A 15,176-nucleotide genomic window follows, 5' to 3' on the forward strand; every position below is an offset into this window, starting at 1 on the left:
TGAAGAATGAATCATTGGATACTGAAGTAAAAGTGTAATAAACCTGGTTAAAAACTGGCAAAGAACTAGTGGATTTGGTTATCAGCTGAAGAGATTTGAGAACTGCAGCCTAGCTACTTTTCTTACAGTAAGTGAAAAGACAAAGACAAAATTTAAAACAAAAAGAAATTTTGGAAATAAATTCTAATTTTATTATTTTTTGATAATGTTAATATCTTCATGAATATTACCAATGTATTTAGTTACATTACCCAATATCTTATGATTTCATGAATGAGCTAATTTTCCTTACATATTTTCTAGTAATTCTAGTTATTGAACATTCTTAAATATTAGAGCTCTTGCCTGGTATATATGAAGTCTTGGGTACCACTCCGACCATCTCAAAGAAAATAATATTTTATTACTTCTGCATCTTTATTCACATTTTTCTATTTGAGATACTTCTGTTTTCTTTTAGTTCTTGGTCCATGGATTTTTTTTTTTACAAATCTTGGAGCCTGTTTCACCAAAACACTTGACATAAAGTACTTGGGTAACAAACTCAATTTCCTCTTCTTAAGGAAAACATTTACTTATTTATTTATTTATTGGTGAACAAGGCATACTTGTTTTTTGTTATGCATCAAATTTTTGTCGGTGTGACAAGTACCTAACAAAAATGATTTAGAAGAGGAAAGACTTATTCTGGCTTCATTTTGGAAGTTTATTAAAGTCTATTCTTAACTGGCTCATTTGCTCTGGACATGAAATGAGGCAGATAATGGTAGGGAAAAAACTGCTCAATTCATGGCAGCAGGGAAACAGAGGAAGAGACAAAGGGACAAGACTTAGTATTCTAAAGTATGCTCCTAGTGAAATATATCCTCCATCCATGTTCAACCTGCCTATAGTTTGAATCTTATTCCAGGAGCACATTCATTTATCATTACAAGAAAAAATAAATAAATATTAAGGATTAGGCCAGGTGCAGTGACACATGTCTCAGCCATTTAGAAAGCTAAGGCATAAGGATCACCTCAGTCCTCAAGTTCCTGGTCAGCTTAAGCAACAGTCAAGTCTTCTCTCATGAGTAAATAAATAAAACAGCAGGGAGGCATAAAATAATGAAAACTAAATACAATTAAAGAAATTATAAGGTACTATTTTAAAAGAATATGCAAAGTAGACTAACTGCTTTCACTTCAAATATTAGTAGGACTCATATAAGAAATACAGGAAAACAAAACAAAGATGACACAGATTCAAAAACCCATAGTGAATATTTTAAATTTCTTTGTTTTTATATTCAAAATTGGCCATTATAAAAATTGAAACAAAGTAAACTTATTAAGTAGAATCAAGCAATCAAGCAGAAATATGAGAAATTAAAAAGTCAAAAGACTAGGATGGGTTTGTGACATGGTGGTAGAGTGCTTGCCTTGCATGTGTGGATTTGATCCTCACTACCACATAAAAACAAATAAATACAAAAAGGGTGTTGTGTCCATCTATAACTAAAAACAACAACAACAAAAAAAATCAAGAAAATAGCAATTTTAATTTAAAATTAAGTATGCTAACCAATTCATTAAAAGTGCTGTTGTCCTTAATGTGAGAACTAGCCCTACCATTCATATGGTAAAAATAAAAAAAATTAAAAAAAAGAAACTGTCATATATGACAAAATCATAAATTTAAACAAAGTAACAGCACAACAATTAGAATTATGAACATAAAATTAACTTCAAAAAAATTAAGATACATAAGTAGATTAAAGAAAAAAGTTTATGATTTTCTCAATTTAACATTCATTCCTAATAAAAACTTGTAGTGAAATAGAAACAAAGAGAAAACTTTTTCTTATAGTTATTTAAAAAAAAATCTAAAAGCTCAGTGGCATAGCTTATAAATTCAATCCAGTACTAAAAGAAAAATTTAAAATATGCCCTAAAATTTTTTTGTTCAAAAAAAATTTAAAACCTATATAAATGGGAAGCCATCCTGTGCTTATGGGCTGAAAAATTAATATCAACACTGTAATGCAGTCTATGCATCCTTAATGTAAAAATCAGAAACTTAAAACCTAAAATTTTTCAACACAGACATGAGACTTTAAGTGTAAAATCCTACAATGCACCACCCCTGAAGGGTCAAAATCACAATGATAGACTAAAAATAATGTATAAAATTAGTTTTAGGCTGTGTGTGTGTGTGTGTGTGTGTGTGTGTGTGTGTGTATAAAATAAATTTCATATCTAGACTTCAGTCCCATATCTAAAATACATTATGAATATTCAACCAATTTCAACACATGAAACTTTCATATGAAAAAAATGACTCTAAAAATAGAATTATCAAATGATAAAATTTAATAATCCTATTTTTGGATACTACTATGGTTCAAACATTGTCTCCCAGAATACATGTGTTGAAATCTCAATTTCCAAGGTCATACATTAATGGTATTTGGAGGCAGGACCTTTGGAAGATGATGTCTTAAGGGCTCCGCTCTCCTTAATATATTAATTGATTTTTATGTGAATTTGTTGTAAGAGAAGTTTTCTCTCGTTTGATCTGGTTTGCTGTGATACCCTCCACCATGCCAATTTTGGCAAGAAGGCCTTTACCACATGCTGAACAGATTCTGGCACCATGTCTTTCGATTTCCTACTGTTTTCATAAACAAGAGCTAAATAAACCTCCATTCTCTACAGATTACTTAGCCTCAGAATTTTATTACAGCAATAAAAAATAAACTAAGAGAGGCTGAGATTGTGGCTCAGCAGTAGATGCTTGTCCAGCATGTGTGAGGCCCTGGGTTTGATCCTCAGTATCACATTAAAAATAAGTAGATAAATAAATAAATAATACATAAATAAAGGGGCACTGAGTCCAAAAACAACTAAAAAATAAAAAAATAAAAAAGAAATGCATACACCCCCAAACAGAGTACAGAGATATTTCCATCCTATGTCCACAGCAGCAGTAGTCACAATAACCAAGAGGTAGAAGTACTCAAACGTCCCTTGATGGATAAACAGAAAGAATATTTATATCCTATTTGTAATATATATATTACAAATAGGATATAAATTATATTTATATTTAAATATATATATATTTATATTTAAATATATATATATATATATATATATATATATATATTTGGATTCATTTATATCAATTATCTGTAGATGTCAAATAATAGAAACAAAAACAGAAGAATGGTTACCGGGGCTTAGAAAAGAAGAAATGGGGACTTGTTTAATGGTCATAATTAAAAATATAGAGACTGCAAAATGTGAAAAGAGGCAGATGAACTTGGAAACTTGGAATTGAATGATAGTAATGCAATGAACACTAGTAAATAACTAAAGGTGCCCATTTATTTAATAAGACTAACTGGAAACCCAAATTTCATCCCTCCATCTGTGCTAAGACATTTCTCTTATCTTCTACTTTTCTATTCCACATTATGTAATACTTCTCCTCCTTGCTATCATGGTCTCATGCTGGCTCCTGCCAGCAATAACAAATTGTTTTATCGCCTTTAAGTCCACAGGGTCTCTAGAAGCAACCAAAGAAGCCGAACATCCATGCTGACTCAAGGGTAATGAAAGGTCCTGCCCTCCTCCCTCTCTGTGGTGTCAATGAAGGCTAAATAAAAGTAAGTAAATAATAAAATTCAAATTCAAATAATATAAATCTAAATATGATAAAAAAGAACAAAATAACAAATGAAAATAAATCAGCATTCCATCAAAGGATTTACTGATAAAATCTGAACTTTTTATTTATACTGATAAAACCTGAACTTTTATCAGTATGACTGAGTGGTAGCAAGGCACCACTCCACAGCACTTCCACTATGGAAGACATGGAGATTGGACTTATATTCCCAAACAGTGGTAACAAGGCATTCACCATCTCAGTATCAATGAAAGGCACCAGTGATTAATTCCTTACCAGGTAAAAAATCAACCTTCTTCTTCCTACTCAAGTTTTACTAGGAAACCACTAAAATAGAAAATTTACAATGTTCTGATATTTTCTGTGTATCTTATATTACCATATCATATATCCCACTTGTCCAGATTTCGGATATAAGTAATTACATAAAAAATAAAGACAATATTCAACTTTAATAAAAAATCAACAAATCTAATGTTAAGACACAGGTTGCATTTAATAGATTTTTAGGTAGATATAACAAATATTCTTCAATGAGTGATTATAAGCACACTTGAAATAAACCTTCAGAAATAAAAGATTTTGTAATAAGTATCCATAGAACAAAATTAAATTTTAGTGCTAAAAAAATACAATAGGAAAACAAAACAATAGTGAGACAATGAAAAAAATGGCATAAAGCCCAAGTTTAAAGATCACACACACACACACACACACACACACACACACACACACACAGTACACACACAAATCACATAGTTTGAGAAAAAGTGGAGTGAAAAATGAAAGGGAACAAAAATATCCAATATTTAAGTTGTAAGATATTAGAATACAAGAAAGAGAAAAGTATTTGAAGAAATGATGACTAGAATTTCCCCAAATCTAACGCAATCATAAACTATTAAAGAAACTCAAATTCAAATAATATAAATCTAAAGAAGTCCACATTAAAACACATGGTTAAGTGTCTCAAAGTTAAATAAAAATTATTTAAGGGAGTTTAAGAAAAACAACAATTTAAAAAGCAGGTTATTCTTCACAAATTGAAAAAGAATGAAGGGATACAACACTGCAAATTGGATAAGGTTTACAATGTCTAAATAGTGGTGGCTAGCACTTACCTCCACAAAGAAGAACCAAAGTTTTAGGAGTTTACATACATTTTGAGGTAAATGACCATGAAGAGCATTGGAAATCAGCATGAGAGAGACTGGAACCTTATAATAAGACTCAACTAGGATGACAGCATAGAAAGAGAACTAAAAATACCCCATCATATATCACTCTGGCTCTCAGCCAGGGAAGGAGTTTCCCCTTTTTTATAAGATTGAACATAAGAATACCTGCAAACTCTACCAAGTGAGGATTCTGCCAATTATTGGAGAGTTTCACATTCCTCAAAGGAATGCAGCTCATTTTTAGGAGTAACCTGGAACTGGAACAATATCTTTACTTTGGGAATGGATCTCATATTATTTCCTAGCAAATCCCTAGGCTGTTACGGGCAAGAGTTATTATGAAAGTATGCTATTGTCCAAACTGATACTGCTCTAGGGTCTGAAACCCCTTCAGGTCTACTATATTGGCTCAGAGAGTTACAATCCTGTGAACTCAGCATAACATAGCTACTGACCCCAGTACTATTGGGCGTCTGCACTGCAGGTGACAGACATTATGAAAGTAAGACATGACCTTGAGAGTCAGATCAGGGTACCTGTATTTTGAGATAAAAGGCATGGCCAGTGATATGTGGACTAGCCAACATTAGGACAGCAGATAGCTACCAACATGTTCCTTACTTAGGCATTTGTTGCTGAAAGGACTGAGTGAATGCCACATTTCCGATTGCTGTACTATATACAACTGAATGCCAGATGGTCTAGATGTCCAGCTACAACCATTGCCTCTAAAAGGGCAGAGGAGGAAAACCCTGGTCCCAGCTAAAACCCCAGCTCCTCCAGCTCCTGAAGAGATACGGAAGAACACCATGATTCCAAATCTCATCCAATTTTCTTAATATATCTGAACTCATGATGCTGACAGGGTTAAGAAAGGGATTCTGTGTTTCCTATCACAACCACTCTCCAGGAACATTTAAGCCACCACCAGTACTTAATCTGAGGGCAGATGTTTCAGATTCCTTACTACCACAGGCTCTTTACCACTTCCAATAGTTTGTGCTATAACAAAGCTTGCATCAACAGGAACAGAAAAAAAAAAAAAAAACCCTGCATCATCAAGACAGGGAAACTACTACCACTGCTGAGAGCTTCACACCTGACTGATCTGCTAGAATTCTGAACAATGAATAGCATGCAAAGACTGTGGGTCTTTGCCAGTATAATATGCACTGTGTCTCAGTCATTAATTACAGTTTAAAAAACTTTTAAAAAACTACTAAAAAGCCCAAACTGAACTAATATCTCCATATATATCTTCAGGAAAAAGATACTATGAAGGCCAGCCCATAAGTGGTAGATAAATGAAGCACCAGTGTGAAAATGCTAATTCAGGAGTCTAATAAAAAACTTTATCCAGAATAACATAGTAACTCTCTAGAACATATTCCAAAGAAATGGACAAAATGCCTGATAAAGAAGTTTAAAATTGATTATGAAGCAGCTCAATGAGATTCAAGAAAATCCAGAGAGCTGAATGAAAACAGAATAACAATACATAAGAAATTAAGCAAAAACAACAGGATCTCGAAAAACAACTGAATAGAAATCTTAGAAATGAGCTTACAAATAAGTCAATAAAGCCACAATGGACAACTTCAACAACAGGCTTAATCAAACAGAGCATACATTTAAAACTGAAAACAAGACTTTTGAGCATCTCAAACGGTCAGAGCACCGCCATCATCCATGCTCTGACCTCTGTCTCTGCACTCTGTCAAGTTGAACCTGTGGGAAGATGGTTTGAAGTTTTTATTAAGAGGAGAAGCAGAAATGTTTCTGCCTCTTTTCAGGAACTGAGGATAAGAAAGAGTTACCATAGGAATCAGTAGATGAGGAATTGCATTGGAAGATTTCCCATGCTGAAAACACTTGATCCGAAAGAATGGAAGAACCAAGATCATTATGCAGTGCTTGGACTTGGCCATGTAAGATACAAAGCTACACAGAGACAGATTAAAGCAGCTCGAGAATGTTCTGCTCTCCACTATAGAGAATGGATATTGGGGTAAGAGGAGAGAAAGCAATGGTCTTAAAATATCACTCACACAAATGGAAAGCAGACGGTGAACTAATAAAAAAAGGAGACAAGGATTACTTCACTTGTATAACTAAAGCTTAGGAAATGTTATCTGATCCAGTGAAAAGACAGCATTTAACAGTGTAGATCCTACTTTTGGTAACTCAGTTCCTTCTAAAAGTGAAGCAAAAAATAATTTCTTTGAAGTGTTTCCTCCAGTGTTTGAAAGGAATTCCAGATGGTCAAATAAAAAAAAAAATGTCCCTAAACTTGGTGATATGAATTCATCATTTGAAGAAAAAAGCTATTAAAAAAGAGAGGCAAAAACTTCGTAATTCATGCAAGACCTGGAATCACTTTTTCAGATAATGAGGCAGAATGGGATAAAATGATAAAAGAAGTGGAAAAACTTGTGATCGCCTTGAACTAGCAAGCTTATAGTGCTTGAATGAAACACTCACATCATCTACAAAGGAAGTAGGAAAGGCTGCTCTGGAAAAACAGAAGAAATAAATGAACAAATGAGAAAAGAAAAAGAGGAAGTTGAGGCTCATATGCGACAAGCATCGGAAAATGCAGAGAAATCAACTGGTGGAGGTGGAAGTAGCAGTAAAAATTGGTCAGAAGTGATCTGCAATTGCTAATTAAAACTGAATATCTTCCCTGCTGGAACAATTCAAGATGGGAAGTTATTGCTAATTATATGAACATACATTCCTCTTCTGGCATAAAAAAAAAAAAAAATGCCAAAGATGTTACTGGCAAAGCAAACAGTCTTCAGAAACTTGACCCTCATCAAAAAGGTGACATAAACAAAAGAGTTTTTAATAAATTTAAAAAAGAACAAGGAGTGGTACCTCAAGCAAATAATGCAACACCTTCAGAACGATTTGAAGTTCCCTGCACAGATTTCAACCCTTGGACAGCGGAAGAACAGAAGCTTTTGGAAGAAGCTTTGAAAAACATACCCAGTCAATACACCTAAAAGATGGGAAAAAACAGCCAAAGCAGTTCCTGGCAGGACAAAGAAGGACTGCATGAAACGAATAAGGAGCTCGTCGATATGGTAAAGGCAAAGAAAGCTGTTCAAGAGCCAAGGTTAAAATGCAAGTAGAGTCAAAAAATGACATAATGACAATCTTTATTGTGTGCACTTTTATAATATAACTGAAAATACTATATAAACTTTCATTTTAAAAATTGTATTTATTGTATCAAAGTTCTCCTTCCAAAATAATTTTTCAGAGCACAAAGATCAACCATTAAAATGATCATCAGGGCCTTATTCTTGTATGACGCAGTATTTGTTTCAAATTTCCAAATTCATTTTTGTATTTTCCTTTAAGGATCAGTAGTTTAAAACTTGCAAATTCTTAGTTTTATAAATATGTTAAAGTTAACAGATTGGCAGTATGTATTAAGGATGAAGCCAAGTACACCATTCCATGAGTGGGTTTCCAAAACAAGAGCAAGTGGATAGAACTGAGAATTACCATGCTAAGCTATATAAGCCAGTCCCAAGAAGTCAAGGTTGAATGTTTTCTCTGACATGGGCTAATCCAAAAAGTAATAAGGACTAACTTTAAAAAAAATTATATTTCATCCTTTTATAATCATTCCAAAGTGAATCTAATATATAATAAAAGAACTGATAAAAAAACAACAACACTGTCATCAATATAAGTAAACTGACAGTAAAGGGATGGATTCTGCAGAGAAGATAGAGAGAATAAGAGAAAGAACAAAGATGAAAAAAGAACATTATCAATCAGCATGCATGGATCAAATGCAATTTTCCCGCCTCCCCAAAACCTTCCCAACCTCTAGTAATCACTATGCTATATTCAGGTTGTCGTTTTTAGTTTTCACATATATCAGGCAAACAACAGACAACAACAACACAAAGGAGCAGAATGTTAATACAAGATAAAGTTGAATTCAGAACAAAATTAACAGAGAAAAGAGAAAACAAAAAATGATAGAGGTCAATCCTCTAAATGTGTATGTACTGAACAACAAAGTTTTAGAGTTAATTAAGAAAATAGTAAAAGAACAGTAAAGAAAAGTAGGCAAAAAATACTTTTAGATCGAAAATAAGAGATGAGTGTTCTAAATATTCTTTTTAGGTAGGTTAAAAATTCTAATGTTCATAGATATAATATAGGCTTCTCCTGATGACTAATACAAAGGGTGAAGATATAGCCAATTTAAGCCAGTATAAGTGCACCAGCTATGACATGAGCCAAGATAACCAGCTCCACATCCTAATAAAGACAGAAAAAAATTGCACAAGTTACACAGGGTGGGGAAGAAGGAGAGGTTCTCAGGGACAAACAAAGAAGATCAAGTGTTACAGGAAACCAATCGCATGAAAGCTAAAAAAGACAGTAAAATGCCTTTAATGAATATCCTGACCATCATAAAATGATTATGGATCCACTGAATAAATAGCAAAACAGGACTGGATTACTGACACCTGATTGTCAACAGACAACATAAGGTCCATGATTCTATTCTGGTTGCTTGTAATAAGATCTTCCACAAATTCTCTTAAGAGCTAATAGAAAAACCTTTGGTGAGATAGATGCTGCTAGTATAGAACGTTTCTCATTTACTGAGATCAAAAGTATAGCATAATTGAGGACCCACAAAAACTGACGAAGGATATACAGAAAGTAGGAGAGTTTCTACAATACTACAAACTATCAAACTTCTTTACATTAAGAGATAAAGTTAATTAGCTCCACTGGAGGAAAATAATGAAAACTTCAAATGCTATCAGATCAGAGGTTTGCCTCCCAAGGACTTAAACCCTATTGAAACTAAGGCAAGATTGCCAAAGGCTCAGAGTAGAAGAGGAAGTAACAAAGTGGTAGAAGTAGCTTCTGCCAAACAAAAGAAAGTGCTAGAAGAACAGAAGTTCCTCTAGTGATTCCAGTAGCACTATTAATAGATATTACCAGAAAGTACCTGCCAAAATAATGGAAAAGGGCTGATTAAAGAAGATAAGATAGCAATGCATTACTACCAACTTTATGAAAATTACAAGTGAGAAAACTAAATGAAATAGACAAGTTCCACAAAGCCATAATTATTATAATAAGCTTAAGAAAAAATAGGACATTTAAATATTCCTAAATATACCTAGTGGAGTGTTTTCCAAAACCAATAAACAAGTCTTCAATTATCTGGACACCAAATGATGTTCAAAAATTCAATTTAAGTTTACCATTGTCAAACTCCACAGACTTACATACGCCCACTTAAGACACCAGTTTTAAATCCAGGACCACTGTAGACTAACAGACTGGCTATAAATTGGTTTTCTACTACTCTTCAAATTCAGTCATTTGCTAGAACAGTCATAACACAACCCAAGAAAAATAAACGGCTTTGCTGATTTACTAAGAAATACAATTACAGGGCAGCCAAATGAAGGAGACCAATAGGATAAAGTATTGCAGGCCTGGGATTGGCACAGGGTTTGTATTCTTGTTTCTGGGCATTTTGCTTTCCCAGGCAGTCCTCCTGGAAGTTTTCCAAGAAAATCCAGCAATCTTTACAAAACTGGAAGCTTTTAAGATTTTTTAAGAGTTTTTATAGAGCTCAAATTCTAATCTTCTAATCCCAAAGGTCAATGAGGGGGTGAAAATACTAGCACTCTAATTACTTGGTCCTTTGGTAACTAACCCCATCTAGTGACTCTCTAGAAGTCCCAACCAACTTATTAACATAAATTAAGAGGAGTCTACCAATTGAGAAGACCGAGGCAGGAAAATTATCATATCTGAAGCCAGTTAGGATAAGGAAGACCCTGTCTCGAAATTACAAGTAACTCTTACGAATATGAATATGAATCTAAAATATGAGCAATTGGAATCTAGTATCATTTTTAAAAAAGCATTATACAGACCTAGTGGGATAAAAGACTAAGCTTAACTGTGTTCACTTCCCCTGATTTATTTGTGGAAGCCTTTGCCTACAACTCCCTCTATCAATAGGCCCATCTTTGAATGACTGTCCTTTAAATATTTAAGTTAAAAAGCTTTTAAGCATTCCTTTATCCAGTCAGTATCCTTACAAAGAAAGAACAGGAATGTGCCCACACAGAAAAAGACGTGCTAACACAGCAAGATAGCTATCTGCAAATCAAGAAACCTTATGAAAAATTTGACACCTTAAACCTGAATTTTTTTGCTTTAAGAAAGTACACTTATGAGGAATTTTGTTGTGAAATAACCAACAAAATAATAAATCCCAAATTAATTAATGTATATCTGAAGAATATAATAAAAATCAAAAGCCACATATTCATGTAAATGGAAGTAGAAACACAGTCAAAAGCTAACACCCATTCATGGTTAAAAATATACAACAATAAAGAAAAACTCTATTAATATGTAATGGCAAAAGACTGGACACTTCCCTTCTAATATTAAATTAGGAAAAAAAATATTCTTGAACTTCTATCAACATTGTTTTGGAAATTCTAGGCAAATAGGTGAAAAATAATCAAGTAGACAAAAGTGAAATTTTTAAAAAATCTAGATTTAAAAGAATGATGTAAATACATTAGACGATTAAAAAAATCTTACATACAGAAGAGCATAAAGAATCCACTAAATTTCTTATCATAAACAATAACCAATAAACAAGTTCACAAAGAATAAGAGGTAAATATTTTAAAAATCTAGGGTATTAGATGAAATGAGATATAGGCATGAATAGTGGTAATGGCTATATAACATTATAAATAATTTAAAAGTATTAAACTGTGCAACTGAAAATGGTTAAAATGTGATCTGGGAATGTGGTTCAGTGAAAAACTACTTGCGTATGTATGTTCAATTCCCAATAGAAAAAGAATACACACAAACACCAAAAAAAAAAAAAAAAAAAAGGTTAAGATGCCAAATTGTTACTTGAATTTACTACAATTAAAAAAACAAAATAGAAAAAATATATGTCTATGCATTAGCAATAGATGAATTTCAACATCAAAAGTAACCAAGTAATTTTACTTAAAACAAACACTGGAAACAACCCAAATGTCACCTTCCTAAAAGTACAAAAACATATTCACTACCCGTCTTTTTTTTAAAAAAAAATCTTAAAAGATCTAAATAGTTGGAAAATATTCTATCTTCATGGATGAGAAAGCAACATTGTTTTAAATGCCAATACTAATTGACCCAACAGATTAAACACAATAATCCCTGATTCCCTCGACAAAAATATTTTAAAATTTATAAGTAATTGTCAGGACTCAAAGGAAATCTTGAAAACAGAACAAAAGTGAATAAATACTCATGACTATGCATTTGTAAAGGAGTCTTATACATTACCACAAATAATCAACAAAATAATAATGAACAAAAACAAAAATAGGTAAATCAAACATATCCAAATAAAAAACATTGTATTTTGAAGAAAACTATCAAGAAAATGAAACCAAATCACAGAATGGGAAAAGACATTTGCAAATCAAAACATGTGCAAAAGACTTTATTAAATGATATCTTCTAATTCGATACTATATAGGCAATGGAATAGCAGTTTTTCCAAAGAAAACATACTAATAACCAAAAGGCAAATTAAGAATGCAGCGTATTGCACAAACAAAAAATTCCATGACATTACTGTTAATCAAGAAAATACAATCAGAATCACAATGGGTTTATAACTTCACACCCACAAAGCAACTAGAATCAAAGTAATAAACAAATGCTAAAAAACACAAAAAGAAATCAGTGTTCTCAAAACTTCTGGAGTGTAAAATAGTACACTTAAAGAGTATAACATAGTATACTTGCTTTGAAAAGTCTGGTAAATCTTCAAACAATTAAAAGTACTTACCATATGCCCAGGCAATTTGTTTTTTAAAAAGTAAAAACAATCCGAATTTCCTTCAACTGGTGAATAAACAAGTAGTATGCCCATTCAATGAAATATTAGGTCATTAAAAGAAAATGCAAATTACTAAAATTAGGTCAATAATGAAATGATGACAGTCAATGACATCAAAGGGAGAATGAAAGAATAAAATCAACAATTATACCAAATAACTCACAATTTTTCATGAAATAGACACATTTTTGGAAGATACTAAACAAATTCAAACATTTCCAAAAAAGAAGAGAAAATGATGGAGAGAGCTAGGAAGGAAAGAAAGAAGGAAGAATAAACACAAATTACCAGGCTTAGTTAATATCTTCTTGAATGAAATAATACTATATTCTACAAGCTCATTCAAAATATTGAAAAGGAAAGTATGGCTCAATTTATATTAATTACCAAGTCAGTGTAATTCTCATACCAAAATAAACTAAAATGATAAAAATGGCAAACTACAGACTAATATTTCAAAAATAAGATATGAGCTCAAAACGATATACACTAAGGTTTATTCCAGGAATGAAGCACTAGATTAACATTAATAGAATCAATTGAAATTAATTTTTAATACATCATGGTATATTAAATACTCAAAATAGCAAAAAGTAAACAACCTAAATTCAGTCAATTTTTTTTTTTTTAAATTTACCAACAAGATTACTGATCCTTCTTCCAATATTTAACTTTCTGTATTCTAGTTGTTTTTGGTTTACTTTTTCGAACCCAGGGGCACTTAACCACTGAGCTACATCCTCAATCCTTTTAACTTTTTAAGATACGGTCTTGCTAAATTGCTGAAGATGTCTTTGAACTTATGCCCACGTCTCCTGGATGACTAGAATTACAGGCATGTGCCACCTTGTTACTGAAAGGGTAGACTTGTATATTTGGTTTCTGCATCCAAACTGAACCAACCAACAAATTGAAGATACTTAAAAAAAAAAAAAGTTGCAAATATACCGAACACAATTTTATTATGTTCATTATTCCCTAAACACAACAAAAATGACTATTTACAAATGCATTCACATTGTAGTAGTAAACAAGAGATGATTTAAAAATATATAGATGAGGATACACTGGCTATATGGAAACCATATGGTGTATCATATAAGTGAACATTCTCAGATTTTGCTGCATATGTGTATGGCAAGGGTGTGTTTACCAGAACCAATTCTTTGAAGATCGAGGGGGTAAACTATAATTCAAATACTACATGTAGATTCAGTCTTCCATTTACAAAGGTACATTTTAGGAAGAAGATGTTTATAAGACTCCAACCTTTGGACAACTTAAGAATAATTAATATATTTTTACAAACCACAGGTATGGATACAGCCATGCTGTAGATAAGGGTTTTTTGTTTTTTTGTGTTTTTTTTTGGTAAAAGAACAGAAGTGTTAACTAAACTTTAGGTACACAGAGAATATAACAAACATTTTTAAAATATCTTAATTACTTAATATGGACAGAGGAAGGTTAAATACTTCGCATCTCTGCAGTTACACCTTCCAGATAAAAAAATCTGTAGTATTTGAAATTTATGTATTTATTAACATTTAAACACAAAACCTGTTATTTATTTTTTACTTCTGAGTTAAAATTCAGTCAGTTACCTTTTAGCTTCAGCTGCCTTGCTTCCTTCCACCTCAGCCTTAAACACTGGTTATTCCTACACCAGAAGCTGGTCACTAATGACAAAAGAGGAATTATCTTCCAAAGCAAGTTTTTACATTTGCAAAAGGAATAAATATATTTAAAAATATGCCCATACTTTAAAATCACTTCCTTCCAAACAACACCATTCCTTAAGACTTGGAATGCTATCTAGTCGTAAGTAAATCAGAGAATAATTTTATTCTCTAGTGCCCCATAAACTTCAATTCTATGAGTTTTTATATTTTTGTTGCTGCTGTTGCAGTACTGGCGATAGAAACCAGGGCACTCAATCACTGAGCTATATAACAAAAACCAGAATTAAGTTCTATATAAAAACCAATTGTTATTAGATAGAGAGGAAAGAATATTTTTAAAGGCTCTACCTGTTCGTCTCCACTTTACTGTAATCTAAAAAGAACAAATAAAAATTAAGTAGTTAATATATTGGGGAAAACTGATTTTATTGTAACAAGTACTACGTAAAATATAGTATAAAATGTGGTAGCAAATCTGTAGGCATTTTGCTGGTAAAGAACCAATAACACATCACAGGCTACTCCCCAGTTATGCTACAACAAAACTTCATAAAATACTTTTATCCATTATATTACAGGTACATATGAATGTATATTTTCTCTTCTGCAGAAATAGAACCCTGAAATGATACAATAGATGGTATGTAAAACTGACTGTAAAAAGGCCAAAGAATGAAAAAAATATACATATATGTCAGGGAGATGCTAACTAAAATT

The 15,176-nt window shown here is 32.3% G+C and overlaps 1 protein-coding gene and 1 pseudogene across 2 annotated transcripts in view; one reads left to right on the top strand and one right to left on the bottom strand.

Moving 5' to 3' along the window:
* The window catches only part of LOC144364809 (zinc finger X-chromosomal protein-like), a 55,833-nt gene that overhangs the window by 35,556 nt on the left and 5,101 nt on the right, over positions 1–15,176 (bottom strand). Inside the window, exons 1-2 of one of the 2 annotated variants that reach the window (XM_078035419.1) lie at positions 14,808–15,089; positions 14,382–14,456 (exon numbers count right to left, since the gene is read on the bottom strand). The exons of the other annotated variant lie outside the window; for it this stretch is intronic. The gene's annotated coding sequence lies outside the window, so the exon portion shown is untranslated. Of the gene's footprint in view, positions 1–14,381; positions 14,457–14,807; positions 15,090–15,176 lie in introns of those variants that run through there. 2 annotated transcript variants of the gene reach the window in all.
* Positions 6,683–7,984, top strand: LOC144372153 (dnaJ homolog subfamily C member 2 pseudogene; annotated as a pseudogene).

Source organism: Ictidomys tridecemlineatus, chromosome Y (genome assembly GCF_052094955.1).
Source record: "Ictidomys tridecemlineatus isolate mIctTri1 chromosome Y, mIctTri1.hap1, whole genome shotgun sequence".
Taxonomy (NCBI): Eukaryota; Metazoa; Chordata; class Mammalia; order Rodentia; family Sciuridae; genus Ictidomys; species Ictidomys tridecemlineatus.